Source organism: Lonchura striata, chromosome 1, assembly GCF_050655825.1.
Source record: "Lonchura striata isolate lonStrDom1 chromosome 1, ASM5065582v1, whole genome shotgun sequence".
NCBI lineage: Eukaryota > Metazoa > Chordata > Aves > Passeriformes > Estrildidae > Lonchura > Lonchura striata.
The window spans coordinates 72,430,266-72,455,427 of record NC_140703.1 but is presented as its reverse complement, the minus strand read 5'-3'; positions in this window follow the sequence as shown (position 1 = coordinate 72,455,427).

The window sequence follows — 25,162 nt, the reverse complement described above, 5'->3', positions numbered from 1 at the left end:
CTGAGAATTATTATCTTTGGCTGTTTTATCTTCATTATAACTGTCACTTTTAGTTCAACCAAGAACACCTTCACTCAAATGCTCTGATAGCTACTTTTGAACTGTGAATCCAGTTAGGTGGAGAATATAAAGTTTGATTTTAAAGAAATGAAACTACTATCAAGTATTTAGTTGGAAAGGTCTTATTGCCACTGTTTACTTCACGGAAGTAAAACATTAATTTTAAAATTATAATGAATACCTAATAATGCAGTAAAAAATATAACCCACCAATATGCTCACAGATTTAAATGCCAAAATTTCTATTATCTCATTTTGAGTGTTCAGGTATGTGAAACTGCTCTGAATCTTTTTCAGCCACTTCGAAATATCACCATTCCCTTCTTCCTGCCAGGAGAGCAGCTGAATAAACTGCCAGTTAACTCTCCAACCAAAGGGTATTTCCAGCATATCTGGCAACCTAACGCATACTGCTTCATCAGCATGTTCACTTCTTTTTATTTCTTGTGAAAACACAGAATTCACATGGCACTGAAATCTGAAGAATATGCTTTCTGATCACTGAAGAAGTCTACTATACTTCCTTTTTCCCTGAGTTTGTCAATTTTCAAATCAAGACTAATTTCAACATATAATGAACTTATTAAAACTTATTAAAATGGCCACAAATGGGTGTCCTTTGTTGGTGTCCAAGGCACCTCCAAAATTTTATAAGGGTTCAGGGGTTTTGTGTCACCTTTATGGACATGATCCCCACACAACATTTTGAAGTAGAGGACACTTGACTATACTCTGAGTGGGGTCAGCTGCAAGGAGGATCCTAGGGATACAGGACCCTCTGGAGAGGGGCTGTGTGCCTGTGGACAACCTCCCCTCCTTCAGTTCTCCCGTGAGCTAGGAGCTGGCTTAGCTCAGGCTGCCACTAGGGAAATGGCCACAGGGATCCAAGACATCTGCAAGCCATGAAACTAGTTGCAGGTGTCACTTTCCAAGCAGTTATTTGAGAACATAAATGTCGGAATTTAGATGTGGTTCAACTCTCAGTCTGTGATCACAGAACAAAAGGTAAATCACACCTTCAAGTTACACAGGACAGCATCTATTTTTTCTTTCCAACAATTAATATTTCATATTATTGGTGGGAATATAATTAAAGGACAAGCTAAGGCCCCTCTGGTATAATAGCTTATAAATTCATTTAGGTATTTAGATCTGTGTAAGGATTTCTGAGTAAAATGTTTCTCTGCTGATAGACACACAACTAAAAAGAGACACTATTCAGGATCCTTCCTTCAGCAAATGAAACCAACCCTTTTGAAGTTAACTATGCTTGCAGCTTTCAATTAGCAATTGATTGCAATTAAATAGCCAAGACCAGACAGTTTCTCAAAGATTTCTCAAAATTCCCTGTAAAATCTAAGATGGGATAAACTCTGGCAGTTTCACTTGGATTAAATATCTAGAGCAGTGGGAGCACATTTTCCAAATATTTGGAAATTTTTGTGAGATTTACCCAATATCCTCCTGAATTAAAAATTATTATTTTATTCTGTTGAGTTTAAGAGGAAACTTGGAGAAAGGAAGCCTAGGGGTGATCTTATCAATGTGTATGGATACCTGTTGGGAGGGAATTACAGTAAGGGAGCTGGAATCTTCTCAGTAGTACCCAATGCCACCTCCCTCTGTATTAAAAATCCAACAAGGGTTTTTAGGGTCCTGGCAACCTAATTTAGCTGACTCTGCTTGAGCAGGTGGGGATGGGCTAGACAATCTCAGGAGGTCCCTTCCAACCTCTACTACTTTGTGATTTTTTTAAAACAATCTTTGGCATAAGCAACTTTTCCTTCTTCTGTTCTAAACACTGTGCAGGTTTTGAAGTAAACCATAAAACAATAAAAGAAAAGCATGGAAGATTTAAGTAATTTAGGGAATTTCTTTATCAGATTTTAAAACTTCATTTTTGGCAGTTTATGATAACATCTTTATATCTAAAATATTCTGTATTAGAGAGAACACTTTTTTAGCTCGATATCAATTTCAATATCTGCATCTGACTATCAAATATATCTTTGTTTTAATGCTTCTTTGATTTATGTCTTTTAATGATGACTTTATTTGATCTGTAAGCTCACATTTCATTATACTTATAATGAAACTGTGAATTATAATTTTTTAAGATGATTCCACTGTGTTACATGAAGATAGATTCCACATTCTTTCTCATTTTATGACTAAGAGCTACTTATTCAATTAGAATTTTATTTTGTAGCTCCTAGTCATTAACCTTGTTATTTGCCTTTGTATTTACCTTTTCTCTGAACTAAGGTTTCATTTTTAAACCTCTAACTCTACAAAAGAGAAAATTTCTTTAACCCCAGCCTTAAAAGGTTTGTATAACTGTCCATTTCCCAGTTGTCCTGTTTACTTGTCCAGCTGATGCTGATGGATGTGCTGTCCCGGGTCAGGCTGTTGTTTCTGTTGCAATGATCTCTGTCTTTTCTACTGACAGCTGTAAAGTGCTTCCATATTATAACTTACTAGACTGCTAATACAGTTACTAATGTAACTTTAACGTTCCAAGATTTTGATTTATGTCTCCACATTGCATTCCTCTCCTCATGACTGATATTTTTTGATCCTAAGATAACAGATGTTCAAAGGAAATATATTTCTTTATTTGATTGCTTTAGTAAACATCATTTTTGCCAGCATATTCAATGGTAATAGGATAAGCATGTACCAAAACTGGCCTTAGCCTGGCTGAAGTGTTATTAATCAGGTTCACATAAAATAACTGTTTTTAAAGACCAGTGATCTGAAGCTGCTTATAGCCTTGAATCAGTCCCTCAAGGATAAGTTCTTGAATTGTTGCTCCTTGGGGTCATATATTAGTGATGCTGATTGGATCTTTTTTAACTCAGGTCCCAAGTGCCATCTATCTGTACAAGAAACTGTTATTTATGAGTCCATGAATACTTTTAAATTACTTTGATCTTTTCCTCTCAGTATTGTTTTCAGAACTTTCAAGATTAGCTTAAAATTAATCCGGCAGCTATAATGCCACAAGAATAGAGAGACACACTTTTATCTCTGAAGAGCAATGTTTGGGTGCAGTGGCAGATAGCACTTGTTTTGAAGGGCCTTGCCCTGAGGCTGCTCTGTATCCTGAGTGCTAAGAGGATGTGTCTAAATGAAATCAATCTTTGACACTTGAACTTAGGTCTTGTGCTCCGTTATGGCAGGAGTGCTCTGCAGCACTCAGATCTCCTTCTGTTTCTCTCTGACTCTGCAGTACATTGCTCATTGCACAGCCCTACAACCCAGTGGGAGAATTGTATTTATCCACAGGAGGAGCCTGGGCAGCACATCCCACTGTGGAGTATGCAGGAGGCTGAGTGCCCCAGTAGTGATCACAATTTGCCTGCAAAGAGCACTCTGTCCTCATTAGTACAAAGGTTTTCAAGTGTTTCCAAACGCTTCTGTGATTTGAGATAGAGATATCCTGATACTTGATATTTTCCAGATTTGAATGCTACTTGCCGATACTACATAAGAAAAAAAAAGGGGTCAGTGCTTCTTTTAATGAATCAGGTAGATCAAATTCTCAATGTACTCATCTAATGGGAGATGTCCAGATTTTGTTTAAAGCTGTGTGGATAAAAATAAACAAAGAAACCCTGCTGGTGGACTTGATACAATTTGCATTAAGTTTTGAATTAATTATTTTCCAGGAATGCCTACAAGCAAACTGGCAGTTTGTCTGTAATTGGTTGATTGATATATTAATTGATAACAACATCATGAATGATAATCGTCAAATGGCAGTTGCAGGTTGTATTTTTTTTATTACTTAGAAACATTATGTACATATTCACATTTCATATTTTTCAATGAGAAGTGGGTCTAGCAGAAAGTTTTCGTGGTAGAGGAAAGTGGAGTTGAACTGTTAACACTGGAGTTTCAAATGCACACAGAAACACACATCCTTACCCTTCAAATAGGCTATGCCTGTGACTAGAAGTAAAATATACATGCAGTTCTGTGATATTTGCTCCAGGCATGCACAGAGCCTGAAATAACTGCCTAGAGATATGTCCAGGTAGGCAGAGACTAATACTCAGCTGAACTCAACTCAATTTTCAAGGTGGTGTGAACACTTGGAGGTAAATGAGTTGTGTTGACTTCAGTGGACAAGAACACAGCTAAAGCACCGTGCCATACTTTGTAACCATGAAGTTTCAAATTGCTTTATCTTTCATTGCACAATCGTATCATTTTTCATTATATTTCTGTGCATTCCTTTCATGAAGATTATTACATTATCAAGCAGAGCAGAAAAATGAGACATAGGAGTTACAGTTTCCTGCAAAAGAAGTGCCAGATATAATAGTTTTCTCTTTATCACATTCCCTTTCTTAGGCAGCTCACCAGATATTGTCTTTGAATGAACAAAGCTCTGAAAAGGTTTCAGAACTTGAATACATCTTTTTTGAGCAACTTTGTTCATTTAAACTCTTTATGAACATTAGATATTGCATTAAGAATGATGCACTCTTCAGAGCATCCCATTAGGCTGTACCTAATAACTAGGTGCTTGGTAAATGATCTAATTTTCCCCATATTCATAAGGCTACTAGTCCTTTAAGCATGATGCAAGACCTATATCACAGCTCCTCAGTGAAAAAAAAGTAACTTAAAACAGACTTCTTCTTAATTTTGGCTGTTTTAATCTACTTGTTTAGGGGAGATTATTGCATCCACACAAAACAGGTACTTTTGCTCCACTAGAATATTTTTAGGAGCTGAGGTTCTCATTGCTAGCTCTCTGCATGGACTTGTTCTTATTTATTAGATGTAGTAATGAATAAATTACCTCCACTTCCTTGATGGGATCAGCTTTTCATTTATCGATTTAATGGGAGGAAACAAAGGCTCTAATAACACAGTAAAGCATCCTGTTAGAGATTTAGATACCTGGTTGCAGCAAAGCACACAATGCACCAGGCAGGATGTTTTTTGGATTGGTTAGACTGCAAATGACTAGCAAAATATTCCCAAACAGTATCTAAAATCTTGGTCTCCCCACTTTTTGCTTTTCTCTGAGGCATCTGACCTGTTCCTTGTCCACACAAAACAATTCTGAATACAGCAACACATTTGCTATGAGTTGAAAGCATCCCAGATGTTCAGCAGCTGAAGCACGGATGTGAATGACAAGGGGAATACACGGCTCTTCACATCAGGTGCAAAGATTTCCTGGTAAAGCAGCTGTATCGATCCTTCCCTTGATTGTGGAGCTAGAGAGATCTCTGCAGTTCCTGTGCTGATAGGCAGCCCAAGAGGGAGAGGACTGGGAGGGAGGAAAAAAAGTATTTTTTAATGTTTTTTTCCAAATTATTAACTAGCTTTAGCTGAATCTGATAAAGCTGCATACATTCACAGCTGTTTAGGAACACTCCACTGTGGAGTCTGAAAGATCCCTTAGACGAGGCTGGTCTGAAACTTATGTAGGTTTTCCAGCCTGTATTTTCAGATTCTTCTAAATTTTGGTCTACAGAGGCCAATGTCACTTCCAAACTGTGTCTTGAATTGTGGAAATTGTTCTATGCAGAAGAATTCTTAAGAATATGTAAAGCAAAATTCAAGAATGATTGAAGTCTTTACATAATAGTTTACATTTAATTATCTATTTCAAAAATGTAGTGTATTTTAACTTACAGCAACTGCTAGGGATCATTTGCAGCAACAAGAAAATGATTCCTGTTTTGGAACATCAGAGATGTTACTTAAAACACTTGTTCTGAGAAAATATTTCTTGGTGAGTTGTATTTAAAAGAAGAAGACTGAGAAAAGAAATGCTCAGTATTAGTACTAATCAGGCAGATGTTCAGAACCAGTCAGGCACAACCTGTTCCTTTGTGAATGCTTTTTATGTGTTTATTTGGTTTGCATGACAAGGTTTTGGTAGTGGTTGGTTGGTTACAGGGGTGGCTTCTGTGAGAGGTTGCCAGAAGCTTCCCCCATATCCTCCAAAGTCAATGCCAGCGGGCTCCGAGACAGAACTGTCACAGACCAAGGCCAAAGCCATCAGTGATGGTGGCAGCACCTCTGGGGTAACACACTTAAGAAACAGGGGAGAAATAGCAGCAGAAGCTGGAGAGGGGAGTGAGAATTTGTGAGAGAAGCAGCTCGCAGACATCAAGATCATGAATAAAGAGGGGCAGGAGGTGTTCCAGGCACTGGAGCTGAGATTCCCCTGCAGAGCCATGGTGAGGCAGCTGTGCCCCTGCAGCCCATGGAAGACCATGGTGGAGAAGACATCCACCTGCAGCCCATGCAGGATCCCACGCTGGAGCAAGTGGATGTCTGAAGGAAGCTGTGTCCCCATGGGAAGCCCACAACGGAACAGGATCCTGGTGGGACTTTTTAGCCTGTGGAAGGACCCACACTGGAGCAGCCTGCTCCTGAAGAATCTACACTAGAGCAGTTAGTGAAGATCTGCAGCCTACAGGAAGGACTCAAGTGGGAGAAATTCGTGGAGTTTGCAGTCTCCTATGGGAGAGACCCCAGGCTGGAGCAGAGGAGTGTGAGGGATTCTTCCCTGAGGAGGAAGGAGCAGCAGAGACACGTGATGAACTGACTGCAGCCCACAGTCCCTGCACCCTCAGTCCCCCTGCACCACTGCTGGGAGGAGGTAGAGAAGTCAGGAGTGAAGTCTGTGAATAAGGAAGAGGTCATGGAAAGATCTTGTAGGATTTGTTTTTGTTTCTCATTATCCTACTCTGACTTGATTGGTAATAAATCAAATTAATTTTCCCCAGTTCTGTCCATCATGGTAATTTGTGAGTGATCTCTTCCTGCCCTTATTTCAACCCATGAGATTTTTCTTTTATTTTCTCTCTCCTGTCATCTGAGGAGGGCAGTGACAGAGTGGTTTTGGTTGGCACCAGGCATTCAGTCAGGGTCAATCCACCACAGTGGGACTTCACAGTGCAGTGATTTGATTATCTGACTAATGATGGACATTTTATAGCCCGCATTGTGAACTAAGTTTGAGGCCCTAACATCCTATTTTGGTAATTTCAGAGATATATTGGTTTCTTGCATACATGCATTTGAAAGTATTGTTTTGAATTAGTTAGGGAAATAAAAATTAGATCATGTAGGTAAAAGTAATATTTATATCTAAAGCCTTTAAGTGGACACTTGATTCTATACTTGAGCCAAGTTTTTTTTAATAAGGAAAAAGCTTTTTCTGTCAACATTTATTTTAATCTAAGGTATTTCATTATTATAAACCATATTAAGTTCTTTTTACTTTTGTGTTGTTCTACTTTTGAGAGATCCTTTTATTTTCTCTACATCACCCCTGCTTTTGGAACCTTAGTCTGATACTCACCTTCAAAGTATGCTTATGCTGCCACTGAGTGACATAATCAAGCATTTCATAATTACTTTCTCTTAACATGTTTACAGGCTTCACTACCCCTTTTTTATCCTTTTAGTTGATGACTCTTAGCACAAAGAAGACTCAAGTGGCATGAAATATTTACAGAAATTCAGGCTAAAAAGAACAACACTTCAGTTATTCTGGTCTGAATATCAAATAGTGTCATTTTCTTCATATATTGACTTCATATGGAGCAAAACAACATACCTGGGCAGCAGGAGATGAGGCATCATTAGGAAATAATTTCACAACAAGAAGCACAGATTAAAGACAGCTGCTCTTCTAAAAATTATAATGGACACAGGACAACTTTAACATTCTTTAACAAAGTAGGTCAGCACTAAAAAGAGAACAGGACTGTGTTTTTTATCCTAAATACTTATTAGTATTTTTAAAGAGTATTTTAGAATGCATCCTAAAAGTGCATTGGACATGCTCAACTGGCCAGCAGAATAATGTGTCTGTAATCACCACAAAAGAAAACACTATCCAGTAATCTACCTGAAAGAGTTGGTTTTGCTTTTGTGTAGTATTCACCTGAAAATTAGATCCATTAATGTGGAGGTCTCTCAATATTGCTACATTTCTCTTCAGTGGTTGGCAGTTATATGTCCATTTCTAGTAATTTCTTACAGGTAGAGGCTGCCTCTATTAAGTAGGACTGCTAGTCAGAAAGAAGCCGTGCTGCAGTCTCAGGAAAAGAAATGCCTCAATGTGTGACCTTGGCAGGTTACTCAATTGTCACCCACTCAGCATCAATCAGTCCTCCTAGAAAATTGATTGAATAACAGTCTCATGGAAAATCACATTTTGTAAGCACTGAATTTTCATGGACAAAATTACAGTATTTTTAGGAAGTAGAAAAATATTTAATTTCAATTTTCAACAGGGTGATGATAGTCCCTGTGTACAATCAGTATTTTATTTTTGTACATATATAAATATAGGTAAGTGATGGCTCCTGCAAGAAGAGAGGAATTTAGCTCTAAGACCCAGGGTATGTCTATGCAAATACTTAATATTGCAGTAAAGGGGTGGATTAGTAGACAAAAAAAAGAGGTAGTGCTGAGCCCCCTAATGCCACATAACCCATGGCTCATGGATATTATCTGGTTAGATATAGTCTGGTCTCCTAGACTGAACATGGTTATGAAACATGCAGCTTGAAGGTCTGTTTGAAGAATTTGAAACTTCTTGGTTTCATATTCCTGTGTGCATTTGTGATTGCAGTGCATGTGATGTGCCCTGGATTGGAGATTCCCATTGAGTTTCCACCAAAAGACATCCAGTTCCCACCCCCAGAACTGCTTTGTAAGTTCTGAGATGTGGAAAATGAGGATATTCAGGACTTCCCTACAAGCTCACACTGTTGTTCCAACCTGAAGCCCTAACGGAGATGAAGTCACATCATCTGAGTAGGATGGAGGCCACTGGAAGTATCTGCCTCAGGTTTGAAAATAACAGAAAGACACATCATTGCGTTATTACTGAGTGTGACATTATTAGGTTTTGCATAACTGTAAATCCTGAAAGCGTGAAAGGCGCCATAGTAAAGAAATATGCTAGCACTACCAGTAAGTCAAAGGTGAAAGGGAAGAATTAATCCAACCACCGAGAAACATTTCACAGACTGCAACATTTTTGCTGAAATGCTTTCCAATTTCTTGCATACAGACAGCTACAGAGGAGGAATGCTAGGCTCCATGGGCAGGGAAAGGAATCTGGTAAGAAAACATTTTACAGTTAACTCCTACAGCCCTGTTTCTTTCTTGTGATAGCAGACAAGCACATATATGGACTCTTCCACCGCTCCTCTGCTCCTTCATCCTTCCTTCTACCACTTCTCAGCAAACCTAAGGAGGTTTGCTTAATGAAGGAGCCTAGAGCTGACTTTCTGCTGGGACAGATACTTAGACCTTCAATTACCAACATAGCTATTCCTCACCCATGGCTTAAAACATGAGAGACAACATTTAAGACTATTCCTTTTGTACTGTGACTGAAAGGTTTGTTAAAATTAATCAATTATTTTCTGCTTTTTAAGATAGGTTTTAAGAGTTGTATTAATGTTTACCACTGTTACAGTTCCCACATAAGACTGCCAGGACAGTCATTATAACAAACAATATTATATATTCTTAATGAAAATAGAGTTGCTAAAGGAAAAGGAAATTGGTTTTAAAGCTTCAGGGGCAGTTTTCTTCATGTGTTTACAGAGCAGGATTGACTCATACCTTATTTTTTTTTCCCCAAGTCTACTAGGCTTAAGGAAAATTGCATCTATTTGCATTGTAAATTACTATTCAGTGAGGTGAGACACTAGAGCATTTTCCACTGCTTTATATTAGTTTTTCAGAGCAAAATACCAGAAGGAATGAAATACATACTCCTTTGCTGGTTTTCTGTCTTTTCATGGTTATTTCACTAAAAAAAAAAAAAAGAAGCAATAGCCACGTTCTTAAAGTGTTAAAAAAAAGAGTCAATTTGGATGGATCTTTTTATCCCTAAAAGTTTTTGAATTAATAGCATGAGAATATTGGAAGATACTTCCATGGTACTAGACAACCGAGACAATAGCATTAATTTCAGTTATATTTAAGTGTCTAGAATTTTAGATCACAAAATAAAGAATAAGACCAAATCATGCTGGTACCAAACTTCTTGTTCCTGTGCAGACATAGGAAATAGAGGGACACTACTTGAATTTAATGGTGTTCATGAGGCCACTTGTAGGTATCAGAATTTAAATTTTCAACCAGGATAAATCATCAGATCTTACTCATTTCAAAGGCATTAGAGATAATCTCAAATTTGTCACTCTGAGTGTTTGAGTATCACATTCTTTACAGAGCTTCCTCTTGCTCTTAAAAATAGAGGTATTAATTACCATTAAGTACTGTTTTGTTGCAAAAGAAGATCAGTTACCTCTGAAGAGATTTTGTCTTTGATCCCTGTCTTGGTTTGACAAGACAGGAGTCTGTGAAGGAGGGCAAAAGCCTCCTGTGCAATGGAGAAGGTAAACCCCCTCCCTCCGAATTACCAGGATTTTTAAATTAAAAGGCTCTCAGGCAAAGATATGGGAATGGGAGTAACAATTCTTTACTAGGAGAAAACTAGATAACAATTTAAAAAGGCAAATGCAATTGGTACAAACAAAACTAGTGATGAAGTCCACAACCTGAGGATTCGGGGTGTTGGTAGCAGTCCAGTTGAAATGATAGCTGCTCCTCTTGTAGTGGCTGATGAATTGCAGCTGCAGTGGTGATCTTTAGAAGGGTATAGTTGTCTCTGAAGATCTGGTGGCAGTGGGGCCGGTCTTCCTCTGCGCCGGGGCCACCTCCGAGCTCCGCCGCCGCCGCCTCACCGCGCTCCGGCCGCTTCTCTCAGGAGTTCCGCCGAAGGAGCTGCTTCTCTGGGAATCCCGTAAAGAGAGAGAGCTGCTCTGTCTCCCAAAAGGTACCCCTTTATACAATAAGAGTGCTTGGCTTCCCCCTCTGGGTGGAGCATCTCACAATGGGATGGTGTTACGTTACCAGGCCTGCAGTGAGTCAGTCAATGGCCCATTAACAAACCATTACCTCTTCGGAGCAAACCATCGTTCTTGGAAGAGATAACAAACCTGCCCAACCTCCAACAGATGGCAAATAGAATACAAGCTTATTTTATAAACCAGGACAATCCCGAAGTTCCCCACTGGACTTGGACCATCTTTCTGTACTGTCAGTAGCCATATGTGATCCAGTGACTAGTTTACTATATTACTAGCAGTGATAGTAATATTTGCCCAGGTTTGTTGAGCATCCCAGCTACAAAGCCACTGAGACATAAGACATCACACCCCACGTGCCTAAGGATCAGGCCACCAGAAATAATTTTCCATTTAAAGCTGCTTTGCTATCAAGTTTCCCTGTCAAGGTATGTTGTGTCACTTGGAACTGCTGAGTCTAGAATTGTGCTTATTTGTGCAGATGATAAGTTACCAAACTTACCCTGTCAGACATTGGTGGTTTGGCATGTCTGGGCATTTGAAGGTCAGATGAACCACCCAGAGCTGACCTCTCTAATACAGAGGAGGTCAATGCTGTATTTTTCTTGCCGTCCTCCCTTCCCTGTAATAGTTGCTACAGACTACTACATTCAGCATAACACTACAATTAGTTTTAAGAGAAAGTTTTGTGTTTGTACTTTGGTTATATTCAAGCAAACAAGAGTTTTCCTCATCTTTATCTGAGGAAGTTAATCAATGGGTGGCTGGGCAGTGCAGGACCATAGTCATCTTCTTGACAAAGGAAGTGGAGCCTCAGAAGCTGTTCTGGGGCTGCTGGGCAATTGCTGAATATTTGCATGGATTGGGAATGTGGCTTCCTTACAGTGAAGAGGATAGGTTTTGATAAGGGGATATGTCCAGTTGCCCTATACCTATGGAACAGTCCCTTGCAGCCCTCTGCCAAAGCTTCATCTATGTGTGGGTGAAATAGAGTAGGAACACAGCCAGGCCTTGACTGACATCAGGGACTTTGGGGAGGGTGAAGAGGAACACACAGTTGGGACCCCCACCCCTTACTTCTGGGAGCAGGATGAGATCCCTGACTCCGGGCTTGGGGCAGAAGCACAGTGCCCAGCTCTCCCACTTTCTGTGAGGTGCAGAAGCTCCAAACAGCCCTGGTCCAAGCAAAGCCAGGGCCAGCCTTCAGGTGCAGCTGGAGGCAGAAGGATATCAGTGAAGAATGAGGGACTGATGGTGTCAGGCTCACTCAGCCATGGGTGGAGCATGCCAGTGCCACCAGAGTGTGATGCAGACCTCTCAGGGTTGGGTCTGTTAAAAGGAATCAGAGTTGTCATGGCACAAGCACTACAGGACAGACAAAGCAGAGACACCCACTCCTGTCATGTGTCACAGAAGCAGGCTGTACCTTCACCAAGCAGACTGAGGGTGTCAGGAGTGTACACAGAGAACACATCCAATGGCTTATGAATTATAGAACATCTCCCAAAGGCAACACAGGGAAGTTTTCCCATATGTGGTATTTATATAATGCCAAAAAAACCCCCAGAACTACACATGAAACTTATGTCTGCTTGTTCATTAGCTTAAGTTATTGGCTTTTAATAAAATGACTATTTCAATCCTGAGTTTGAGTCCCACACAAAATGGAAGTTGTTGAAATAATGTCTTATTTTATGTGCCACTCTTATTCTATGCCAATGGATAAAGGATCAGTAACACAAACCGCAGAGATTTGCTCCTGCCATAAGGGCAATACTTTACCATCTCCTACATGTGTGTTGGTACTGGCAGAATAGTAATCTGTGCTCTTCATCCCAAGGTATGCAGAGACAGTAAGTCTTCCCTTTATGTATACAGTCTTGGTAGTTAATCACTTTGTCTTTATATAACCTTGAGAGTATGTCAGATTCTCACTTTCTAATTTCTATACAGTTATTGCATTCTAGGAAAAGTCTATTTAGTGAATAGATTTTTCCTAGAATGGAATAACTGTATAGAAATTCGAAAGTGTATCCAGCTGTCAGAACCATCAAGGTATAGCCTATGAGAAATACTGAGAAACCTCTTAAAAAGCATTTTAAATATTCAGTTTACTGCCAGTGTTTATATATGAAACTGAAGTAAAAAATACTGCCATTATTAAAAAAGACAGGACATTTGCAGCTGGTTCCCCCAGAATAATCCAGAATGTAGAATCACGAAGCAGTATCTCATTTTACAAGATGCTTCAAATGAGTTTGATGGAATAATATTATAATTGTTAGTGAAAACCCCCAAAAGATTTAGTTGACAGCTTTGATATTTTTATTTCTTAATCCTAAAATATGACAATTTTTACTAATTTGTAATAAAAAATTTAACAAATTTTAGATTAACCAGCACGTGAAAAGGTTACAAGCTGATACATTGCAATTTTTGTATTAACACAAAACAAAAGTGTGAAATGGTAAATAAGGAACATGTGCAGTGAACTTATACTGATCATAAGTACATATGGAAAACTTCTTCTGAAAAAAAATTGACTTTTTTACACTTGAAAATGCAGAAGGTATAAATTAGTAGTTCTTCATTGTATACAAAATGAGCCAACTACAAAAGATTTGTATTATGTGACTGACACTTTTTATATCCTTGAAAAGAATTTCAAAAGTATCTAAATTACTTACATGAAGTCACTGGTAATTAACCTTCATCATTTCTTGCATGCTTTTGAAAATACTTAAGGATTCAGATTAGAATTTTTATGAGCTTAGAACTCATTCCTGGAGCTAGATTTTCTGAAGAGGTCAACATTCAACTCCCAGTGAAATGCTAGAATAAACAACCATATATCAAGAGTTCAAGAGGACAGCAAGTCAAGCTCTGCTAGAGTTTTCAAAGGTTATTTGAAACAGTGGCAAATATTTCTCAAACATTTTAATTAAAATAAAGCAAGGAAAAAGAAATTTTTTTAGAAGGTCAAGATTAAAGATAATCTTGAAAGGTCCTCAAAACTAAATGAACACTTGTTTCACTTGTCAATACAATTAATAATGTTGAATTTGGGGGCAAAGTAGGACCGTAACTGGAATGGAAATTACCTCAATCTAAGTGGAAACAAAACTCCAAGATACTAGTGAATTTTGCCAAAGCTTTGTTAGGGTTGCCATATCAACTTGCATATTCTGCAGTCAGGGTTTTCAAACACTGTATTGCTCTCCTTGTTTACATATTTACTATGTTTTTTTAAAAAAAGGAAAACCCATAAAATTTATAGTTTCCTCTGATTTGTTTTGTTGCACTTGAAAAACACTAAGTTTTTGCCTTTACTCTAGATTTTAACATTGTTATAGAGAACTATTCTGAGGAAGGGTGGTACAGATGGCAGTGGAGCAACTGTTCTTCACATACTTCTGAAACAAACATCTCCCATGCTACTAACCAAAATTAGAAGTACTGATAGTGTTAACCATGTAGCTCATTGTTTCATATCCATTGTCTGGAGATCGATGTCCAAGATGTCTGGAGGGCAGTAAGGTACTACTCCCATACCTAGGAGAGAATTGCTCTCTAAACATGCCCCTTTCTGTCTCATTTTATTGGCTCTGGGGCAACAGACTTCCTCACTAACTGAAGTGAGGTGCTAAAGGTGATAAATACAGATCTGTGTACATGGCACTCAGTTCATTCCCTGTGATCCTTATCCCAGTATCACAGGATCAATTAGGTTGGAAAAGATCTCTGAGTTCATTGAGTCAAACCTGTGGGTGAACACTGCCCTGTCAACCAGACCACAGCACTGAATGCCACATCCAACCTTTCCTTAAACCACCTTCACCACCTCCCTGGGAAGTCAGTCCAACGTCGAATGACCCTTTCTGTGAAGAAATTCTTCCTGATGTCAAACCTAAACCTCCCCTGGTGCAGTGTGAGACTATGTCCTCTTATCCTACCACTTGTTACCTGGCATAAGCGCCAACCCCCACCTGGCTACACCCTCCTTTCAGGCAGCTGGAGAGAGCAGTGAGGTCCTCCCTGAGCCTCCTTTTCCCCAGGATAAACAGTTCGGAGAAGCTCTCTCAAGAGGAACTTATGCTGTTACTTAGAAGGTAATGAATGAAAATTATCATGAGGGGAGGTAAAAATACTTCTTTTTTATTTGTGAAACAGCAAAATATAACACTAGGAAGCATTAGCTGCACAGGTAGTGAAGCATAATTCCTGCTGTAGAAAGTGCTCATGATACTTTGTTTTTAATACTACAGAAAACTTGTCACCAATGCTCAAGAAGAGTGACTTTGACTTGAGAAAAGTAAATAGCATCATCCAGAGCATGAGAGACTTTGCTTGCTCGGTTTGACAAAATACAGGCTAATAAAATATATGGCTGCTAATAAATATGTATTGAGTTAAATGCTAAGAGGAAATAAAATAGTTTATATTAAAGAATAACACTTGAACAAGAACCACCAGGGGTAATAAACTGAACACAAGTATCTTTTAACTCTGCCCATACAGAAATAAAGCTACCCACTGACCTGTCTGGAACAACTCTCCAGAAAGGGTAACATGAACAAAATTTTTTTTCATGTTTAGAATTGAATTAAAGAACTTTATGAAGGGAATTTGTGCATCCTGTTTTCCTGAAAGGGCAGAGAACAATGACTAAGAGATCATACCTTCAGTGCTAAGCTCTTCTGAATGTCAGTGAACATGGGAATGAGGGTTGCTTGTTGCTGAAATATCTAGAAAATCTCCAGCTGGGTTGCTGAGCTGATTTTAAAAATCAGCCTGCAATTTAAAAATGAAAGTCGTATGTCCTTTGATACTGAACTAAGATCAGAAAAAAATGACAGTAAAAAGTACAAAACCACCTGTTTATGAAGCTCAGGATTTCTGTCTGGATTTGCCATTTTAAGGATTGCCTCTCACATAACTTGGGAACAGAAATAGTTTATCATGCCATTGCTGTAATGTCACTATCTGATGGCTAACCTGTGATCTGCTTTTGCAGAAGTGCATATCAGGAGAAAACTTCCGATTCTTAGGTCTCTGGGAAATGAATCATATAATCTAGGGATAACAAAAAATCTCCACCAATATGGGCAGCCCCTCTCTGCTTCCCATACCTATTGCCCTCCAAAAAAATCCATGTGTACTTCATGGCATTTGGCTACCATGTGAAGAAATTAGATTAATTTTAATTATTAGATAATAAAATATTTTCCATGTTCAGAATAAAAATTGGTGTTGTGGTTTCTCTCTGATGGCATTTTCTGGTTTTGCTTTTTTTTATTCAAAAGCCAGAACAACATAGGGAAAATGGAAGTTAAGGGAATTGGAAAGCTGGGGATACATCTTGGAGAATAAGTCTGCACTAGAAGTAGATGAGAGATGCAGTCAAAATACTAAGGATACATAAAAAGCCAGGAAAAACTGGGAATCTACAGAAGACACCATCATTAAAGACGAGTCAAAGTGTTAATCACACAGAAACCTGCGTGCTTTAATCCTCTTTGTAGTGTTCTGCCTTTTCGACCATAAATTCTTCAGGGCAGGATTTTGTCTTTCAAGTGCTGCAGTCAGATTTTTTCAATCGGAGTAATTGAATGTATACAAAATGGGGGAAAATAGCAGGAAACTTCATACTAGCCAGATAAATAGCACAGACAAGAGTTCTTTTATTATGACTTCATTATGTATGAGATCTCTCAACACTATTAAGGGATATACACTAATGACATGTTTCTTCTAACATAACATTGCCTTCTATGAGTTTGACAACAAATTTTATTCCAACATTGATTTCATCTAGTAACTACAGCATCAGACAGTTGAGAGCCTTTGTTGCATGAGTGAATAATTTGAAAATAATAAACAAAATATTGTGCTGAGGTTTATTTGAAATAAAAGAAAATATCTGTAATTTGTAAATTTGATAATTTCATAGCTAAAGTTTTGGCATTGAAGACTTTGTATCTATATTACATGGCTATTTTATATTAGCATCAAAACAAAAGCTCCTGTACTTATCTGGCCTTATGAGAAAACTTTGTGCTCTGCATGTTGATGTTTTTCTGTATGAAATCCTGCCTAGGTCTGGTAGCTGAAGTGCTAAGCTAATCTTCCTTTTTCTGCAGAGATAATAACATGCTAATAGAAACTCCTGACAAGTGACTTGTATTATTTAGCAATTAGCAACTGCCAGTGTAATAGAATTGAAACATCAGCAAGGACAAAATGTGAAAAATGGGATTTTTTTTCTCCCTGGAACCATTGTTCTGTTGGAGTGTTGTGCTCCTCTGAAGTAAAACCTTTGCAGGGTTGATTTAATTAAGACATTTTGAAATATATAAATGCATTCATTTTATCTTTCCTCATCAGTAGCTTCAGATAGTCCAGGAACATGATTGAATTTCTCCAAATTCTGTGTTGTTTAGGAAATACAACAAAGAAGACCATAAATATAACTTTGTGCACTGTTTACTTGCAAACTGTCTTTGTTTTGCTCAGCATGGAAATTCAGCCATTTTCTCCCTTTTGCAGGTATGTAATTTTAAATTAACCAGTACACATGAATGGAGGCACAAGCAGAGTACAAAACCACAATTCAAATAATCAATTTCCCTCACAAGTTCCTCTTTTTTCTTAGAGTATTTTGTTTGTGCTGAAAGAAACATGACACACCAGCAGGGACTTGACAAGAAGAACAGAGACATCATGGAGGAAGCTTCTACTTCAGCCAGTCACACAGAGCAGAGAGGCTGCTGCTTCCCAGCAGCTTTGTGCTGCTTTGGGACTGGGTGTGAGGCACCAGACGCAGCTGGCACAGAGCACCACCACTGCAGCAGAGTGCACCAAGCCCAGCAGGAGCACTAGGTCAACTCAACATCATGTGATAGAAGCCTTTCATCTCTTCATTATAAATTGTCCAGTTAATACATATGCCTTTTCTAAAAAAAAACAATGCAGAATTTGGTCTCTATGTCAGCAGATGGATCAGAACAAAGGGGATCTTTGTCCCTACGGCTGCTTAAATAATGACAGGTCAGTTCAACACTTCCCTTCAAAAAGATTTAGCCTTCTGATCAAGAAAAGAAAAAATCCTATTAAACTCTCAATGTGCTTTTGTCATGACCCATCTGATCTACATATATTTTTTGCAAACTCTGGCACTATTTATGTATCTATGTATCTTAGACCTTACTTTAAATATTTCATAGTACCAGCAGATTAGCACTTTACTGACCAATGTGTTTTAAACTGGCTGCAGACTTTTGCAAATTGAACATCTTTCTTTCTCCTGCCTGGAAGGAATTCCATGTAAAAAAGTACATGTAAAAAGCCATAGAATCACCTCCTTGTTCTCCAACAAATCCTCCCTTCAGTGCAATGTTTACATGTTGAAAGTACCAGGCATGAGTTAGACTGTCAATGCACTTTAATCCCTGCTAAGGTTTATCATGAAGCAAGAGAGCCTCAATGTTTCTGTACTATCCTTTTAATTGCACTCATCTTCTACCTTCCCTTCCCTAGAAATCTGGGGGTGGAGAAGAATTTTTTTTTAAATTTTTGTTTGTGGAGGGCCTAATATATGCAGGTGTCTGCTTATGGATACAGATATTAAGTGGTATGGAAATAGAAGTAATTTATAGGATTAAAAAGAACACTTGGTATCAAAACATTTTTTTATCATTAATGAACAATTTCTATCCATAATTGCCAGTTTCACAAGCTAAAAAGGGAGCTCTGCTGTGAGAAAGGTAGAGCCTCTGTTCTCTCACTACATAATCTAAAAGTATTATCTTCAGAGGCACAGATTTTCTGTTGCTTTCTGCACTGCCCTGGTCGGGAGAAAACACAGAGGTAACTGCTAAAATGAGACAGGGCTGAGTCACAGTGTCTCGAAGGATAGGGTTCATATAAATATATATATATATATATATATATATATATATATATATATACACACACACACACATATAAATAACCCCAAGAAGAGGCATTCCATCAGGTTTCACTAACAACAGCTGGAACAATCCTCTCCAAATAAAGGTTGCAAAAAGAAAAGATGATGACAAGACCTACGTGCACTGAGACATCAGTGCTGCTTATGGGAGTACTTATAAAGAAAACTTCCAAACAAATGGACACAGGGGAAAACAAATTAAGACTCTTCTATTCTTATCCAAGCAGAGACATTAAAAAAGGAACCCTTGCATTCTAGTTTATGAGATAGATTTTCCTACTTACCAATAATTTAGTGCTGCCAGAGTAATGGCAAAAATTGAGATAAATGATGTGATAAATGTGACATGTGATGTTTATCATCTAAACTAACATGATATTAAAAACAGTGGATTACAAATAGGAAAAAAATAAAGGACTAGCGAGATCCTAAAACAATTGAATGTAATGCTTTGCAAAAAGATATAAAGAGAAACAAATATAACAGGTTTATTATGTTGGCTTTTATTTTAAAAACAGTAAAAATGTTTCAATAATTATAACATATTTTGCTGTCACTCCCTAATAACTTTAATATCAGTAGTTGTTCCCAGTGGTTTAAATTGTATGATGGTAGGGACACTAAAAATTTCCTTTACCAATAAGATATAAAAAGATAATTGGAAAGGCAACAGGAAAGGAAAATATGTACAATGGTATATTTGGAATTTAAATGTCTCAGAATTAACTATGCCATAGACTACCCACTCAGAAAATAAATTTGCTGAGAAGTATGAAACTTCTTCTGGCTTGTGGATAACCAAGGGGAAATCTCAATATTTTCTTGAAATATTACATATCTATATGATTTCTGTGTTAGAAAACTATCAACTTTACAGTGGAGCTGCATCTAGAGGATTTGTAGAAATTATGAAGAAGGAGACAAAACTGTATTGCATATAGAAGTTCTTGGAGAAAAAAAATGGAGAATCTGTTAATTAGAAAATGCCTCATTTATCCCAATGAACGTAGATTATTGTGATGAATAAGTTGTTTCAAAAGAGAAAGCTTAATTCCCATATGACAGCTATAAAAAGGGAAGGATTTTGAGGGACTGTGCTGTCACAGCAATAGCCATCAGCTCAGAAAGTCTCAGATGCCCAAGTTTGTGGTGAGCAGACTTGAATTTAACATAGGTAGGACAGAATGAGTGTAATTCACATTTCCCAACTTTAAATTACTATAACACACATTTATTTCTGAACTAGTTGCTTTCAGATAATTTGAAGTCATGAGGAAGAACTAAGTGCATTTAAACCACCCCAGATCTGCGAGATCCATGTTTCTTCTTTGACAGTGAAGAAGGACCTCTGTGGCCAGCTCAGCTAGAGCCATCTGCATTTTATCACAGGAATCTGTCCTGCTCCATGTACTTTTACTTTCTTTTAAATCCATTTAAAGCTCTGAGTCACATCTAAAAGTTCAAGTCCCATCCTTTGGCAAGTAAACTTTTGTCAGTTTTGAGAATTCAGTGTAGTGCTCCATAGTTCCTAGTAGGAAACCATGCAGATGCTGATGTTAAGACTGCTAGGTCTACAACCAAGGATAGGAGCCCAAAGTTTTTGTCAGGTCAGAAGGATTTCTGTATTTCTGTATCAACTGAAAGGGGTCCACTCGAGAGCTAGAAAGGATCTGGAGAAGGCAACTCCCTGTTAGGAGTAAAGTGCTGTTCACCTGTGCAGCAGGAAAAGATGGCACAGATATCTCCTGGTGTATGAGTTTCCTTGCTAACCAAATTCCTGCCTTCCTCCTAGATCTCCAGCGAGTCAAGCAGACCCACTGGGATGAATTAACAGCTTAGCTGCTGGTACAGACAGCAACTGCATAACTTTCAAGCAGAGATATGAAAACATGCACTAAACTATGACATTAAGTCAGAATTCCTTATTTAGGACTTCGAGGCTACCCCCCCCATGCAGTGAGGTTAAAACCAGCCATTTGTCTCTATATCCCATTTTAATATTTCATTATTATATTTGAATTTGGTTTTTTATTGTATACATTAGTGTCTTATGAGTAGCAAGACACATTGTTATCTTTTGAAAAGTTGTTTCTAGATTTCACTTGCTTCAGAAATACTGAAATAGCACAAGACACTTAACAGTCCAGTGAAATAAAGGAGTTGATTTGTCACTGATCCAATTTCCAGGGATAGCAGCCTGCTCACAGCTCTTGAGTAAGCAAATTAATGCAGAGATCACTCCACAGACCATTCCACTACCCTATACTGTCTGCGAAAAACTTAATATCAGGGAAAAAAAAACACAAAGAAGCATCCTTTAGAAGCATCTGGTCTAGCAAATAGATCACAATACATAAAACTATCTTCTGCCACAGAGGAAACAGCAAGCCCGGCAGAGTGTCTGCCCCTGACTGTAATGTAATGTCATTCACAGCTGCAGGAGCATTTTCACAGAATAGATGGGGAAATTAACATATTGCCTAGGGTTACTCATGTTTAACATCTCACTATCTTATTTCCCTACTATAAATAAAGGATGGCAAACGCTGCAGTAGGTTATCATGTAAACACACTCTCATATGTTTATAAAATTTTTAAACTGTAGAACGATACTAACTATCTGTTTCAAATTCCAGCCAGAGTCACAGAAAGAGCACTGAGTCTGTCACAGCGCAGGGACTCTGACATCCAGGTCACTTTCCTGCACTCAAGAAAATTTACACTGGCTGGCATAGCTTCTTCATCTCAGTAAGACCAGAAAGAAACCAAACAATACAGGAGGAGTAGGGGAAAATCCCCCATTGTAGAGGTAGAAATAATGCTGTGTTTACTTGACAATTTTTTAGCTCTTTTCCACATAAGTGTGACAATATTATTTAGCAGAGATGAGCAACCTGTGTTGAATATAATCAGTCCAACTTTCTCAGGTGATTCTTCTTTTTTGGTCAACTTCTCTGCTTCATGTTAGCCCCTCTTTACTTACCTTTGACAATTGCATTGATATTTTCTCCTTTGATTTTCTATTAAAAAAAGAAATCTGCTTCACTTTCGAACTGCATTGTAAGAATACAGAAGACATGAAAAACTTTGTGACATGGTAATAAAGTAGCATGTTGTTCATTCACTTCAACATCAGAGTCTTTGAAAATAGCAATGATATCAAAGTAGCGTAGTGTGGAATTATACTTTGGAACAATTGATGACAATTCCAAACTTTCTTTCTTCTTTCTAGAAGAAGGGGATTTATATAGAGGCATTGATACCTTAAAATAGTTCATTGTAAGAAATTTCATTCATAGAACAATGATTGTGATGATAAAATAGATTAAGTATCTATTTTTTTGCCATTAAAACATATATGCAGTCTTTAATTTTATATCTGATACCTGTAAATTTTTCTTTACTTGCCAATTTGTCTACTTGTAATGAAAAATAATTCTCAGATCTTCAGCTTTTCTTAATCTCTACATGAAAGAAGGGGTTTTATAACTGAGGTTTTGTTGTGGTTGCTGTTGCCAGTTAAACTGCCTGATAAACTAATTTAGAGACCCATCCTGCAATTAATAACGTGTGAACAGACTGGTGCACCCTTACAGAGCTCCACAGATGTCTGCAGGACTTCTTGATGCTTTATCATTCTGCAGCATGCTGTTAGATCAAGACCTTGAAAGGTTAAGATGGAGCCCAACCCATGTTCCTTTGATAATGTGGACTACTTTAAAGACTGTTGAAAACCTTAAAAATGCTGAGTTTGGGTCAGTTGCTGTATTTATTTGTCATTGGGAAGGCATAGCATATCAGTTTTGATTTTTTGGGGTTTTTTTTTTGTTTGGTTTGGTTTGGTTTGGTTTGGTTTGGTTTGGTTTGGTTTGGTTTGGGGGAGGGGCTGTTGTTTTTTGTCTTTTACTTTAAACATCAGAAGGAAAAAAAAATAGTATGAATAAAATCTTGAATATGAAAAAGACAAAACTAGGAATATAGAATGCTAAATGTTTATACATTCACAGAAACCTTCCAAAAATATAAAGGCTGCTACCAGAGCATTAAGCACTACATGAGGTCAGGCTAACAGATCCTTGAAGGTTACCAAGATTCCCTGGGTTTTGAAGTGGTGGGAAAAGCTACAATGTATGAAAAAAGGAACAGATTTTATTGTTTCAATGAAGTTATTAGTCATTATTGCATTTGAAATCAGCAGCAGTTGTTTTTTTTTTTTTTTGGCTAGGAAAATTGACATATCTTTGATTTGTATATGTATAATAGATCTGGAAACTTGTAAAGAGTTGTTAAAACTCAGTTGTCTTCTGTTTAATTAAGACAGTAAGTTTGTACTCATGTCTGTTGCAAAAGTTCGAACAGAAGATGACAGATTTTCTTTAACAAAAGAAGAAAATTTAAAATTTATTGTTAAAGAAATGTGAAGAAAAGGGAGATGAGGCTAGCACTTTCTGTTAGTATATATTTTATAATTATTAGTTCTATTTTGTTTAAAAATATTTGATATTTATGGCAGTATTTTCATTGTCCAATTGGCATTCTTCTCTTTATTACTGAGCAACCCACTAGCTCTTAAAAAAAACCACTTTCTCACTTCATGAAACTCATCTGCTAACTGTAAATATAAATTCACATTATATGTAGCTATGATATTATGAGCTGGCAATATTCTCTGGAGACTGTTTTCCCATATCTTGAACTTTAGAACACATTTCCAATATCTGTAATCCTACAGAAAGTAGAAATTACCTGAAGTGCAGAAAAAATATCACTTTAACTTCCTTTGGGTTTTGTTCATCACACATGACCAAAGCCTCAAATACTGACTGCAGACTTGCTTCCAATGTTATCAAATCTGAAGATAATTAACAAGTCTAAAAAGGTGTTTTCAGGGGTTCATCTCTATTACTTGAATTTTCGAGACTGAGGTTGGTGATCTCTCTGGAAAGGATCTGTTTCCAATGAGATGTTATCAGTTTGAAGAAGGACCCGAGGTACAGCTTCAGAACAGCATGATATGGGTTGGGCAGTCAGATAAGAGGAAAATATTCACCTTTGCCATTGGAATCTGTGGGGGAAACCCCAAACTTTATATAAAAATATTCAGAGTTGTATACTATCTACTTAGCTTACTAAATCATACTATTTAAAATATTTGAAAATTCTCTATTAACCTATTATTAAATTTCTTACTATTTATATATCTCTTATGAATATGTAAGTTGCTCTGCTTTCAGTATGTAGTATTATCAATAGCACAATGTTTTCTCTGAATGACAAACTTAGCCAAACTGCTTTGTTTTACAATGGTACAGAATTATCATTACTTCACAACTGGTTCTGTGGAAGTCAGCTCTGACTCAGGTTATTTCATACAATAGCAACAAATTTAAGTCACAACTTCCTGCAAAAAGAATTTTCTCCTTTCTCCTTGAGAACAAGGACATGCAGTGTTTGATTTGTCCTGTCTTTATTCATGTTCTATTTCTTAAGGAGTAACAAAAGCTATTTATTCTTCTAACCCTTATGTAAGCAGCATGATGATTCAAGTGTGGCTTCAGCTCAAGAAAACCAGGGAGAAAGAGAGGTGACAGGCCAGGCTCAGGGAAATATGCTGTTCTCTTGTATTTGTATTCTACTGATCCATCAGCAGACAACAATACCACATCTTTTTGTGTGGACTTGAGACAGTACAGCTGGCATCGATAAATGCTGTACTTCTAACAGCAAACAGGGCATAAGATAAGTATAGACGAGGAAACACATTTAATCTGTAGCAGCAGAGCCAGAAACCCTTGGGAGATTCTGCACAGAACCTTATTTAAATTACGAGGGATTCAAATAACTTCATATAGCTTCTCATGCTAAACCTGCAGTTTCTGTTCTGTTCTATTCTGAGCAAGATTCCTGGGATCGCTCTTGGGCCATAGGAAGATACAGGCAGTACAGGGGCCAATCCTTATATTCTAGCCATGACAGCTGCCTGAAATATGTACAAGGGATTCCCATTGCAGCCTTACTACTCTACAGAAAGAGGCAGGACAACTATTTTAGGGTAGAATTGAAGGGCTAAAGAACTGGTCTCAGAACTCCCTGCTCCAAAGTACAGCTACATCTTGGAACAGAACTCTCTGGCGATGATTAATATAAACCTCACAGATGAAATGCTAAAGAATCAGTAAGAACTGCAGTGAGAATAATTTAGCTATTTGAAAGCTTTGAAACAGTTTCACTTCATCTTTGAAGTCTAAAGAAGCAA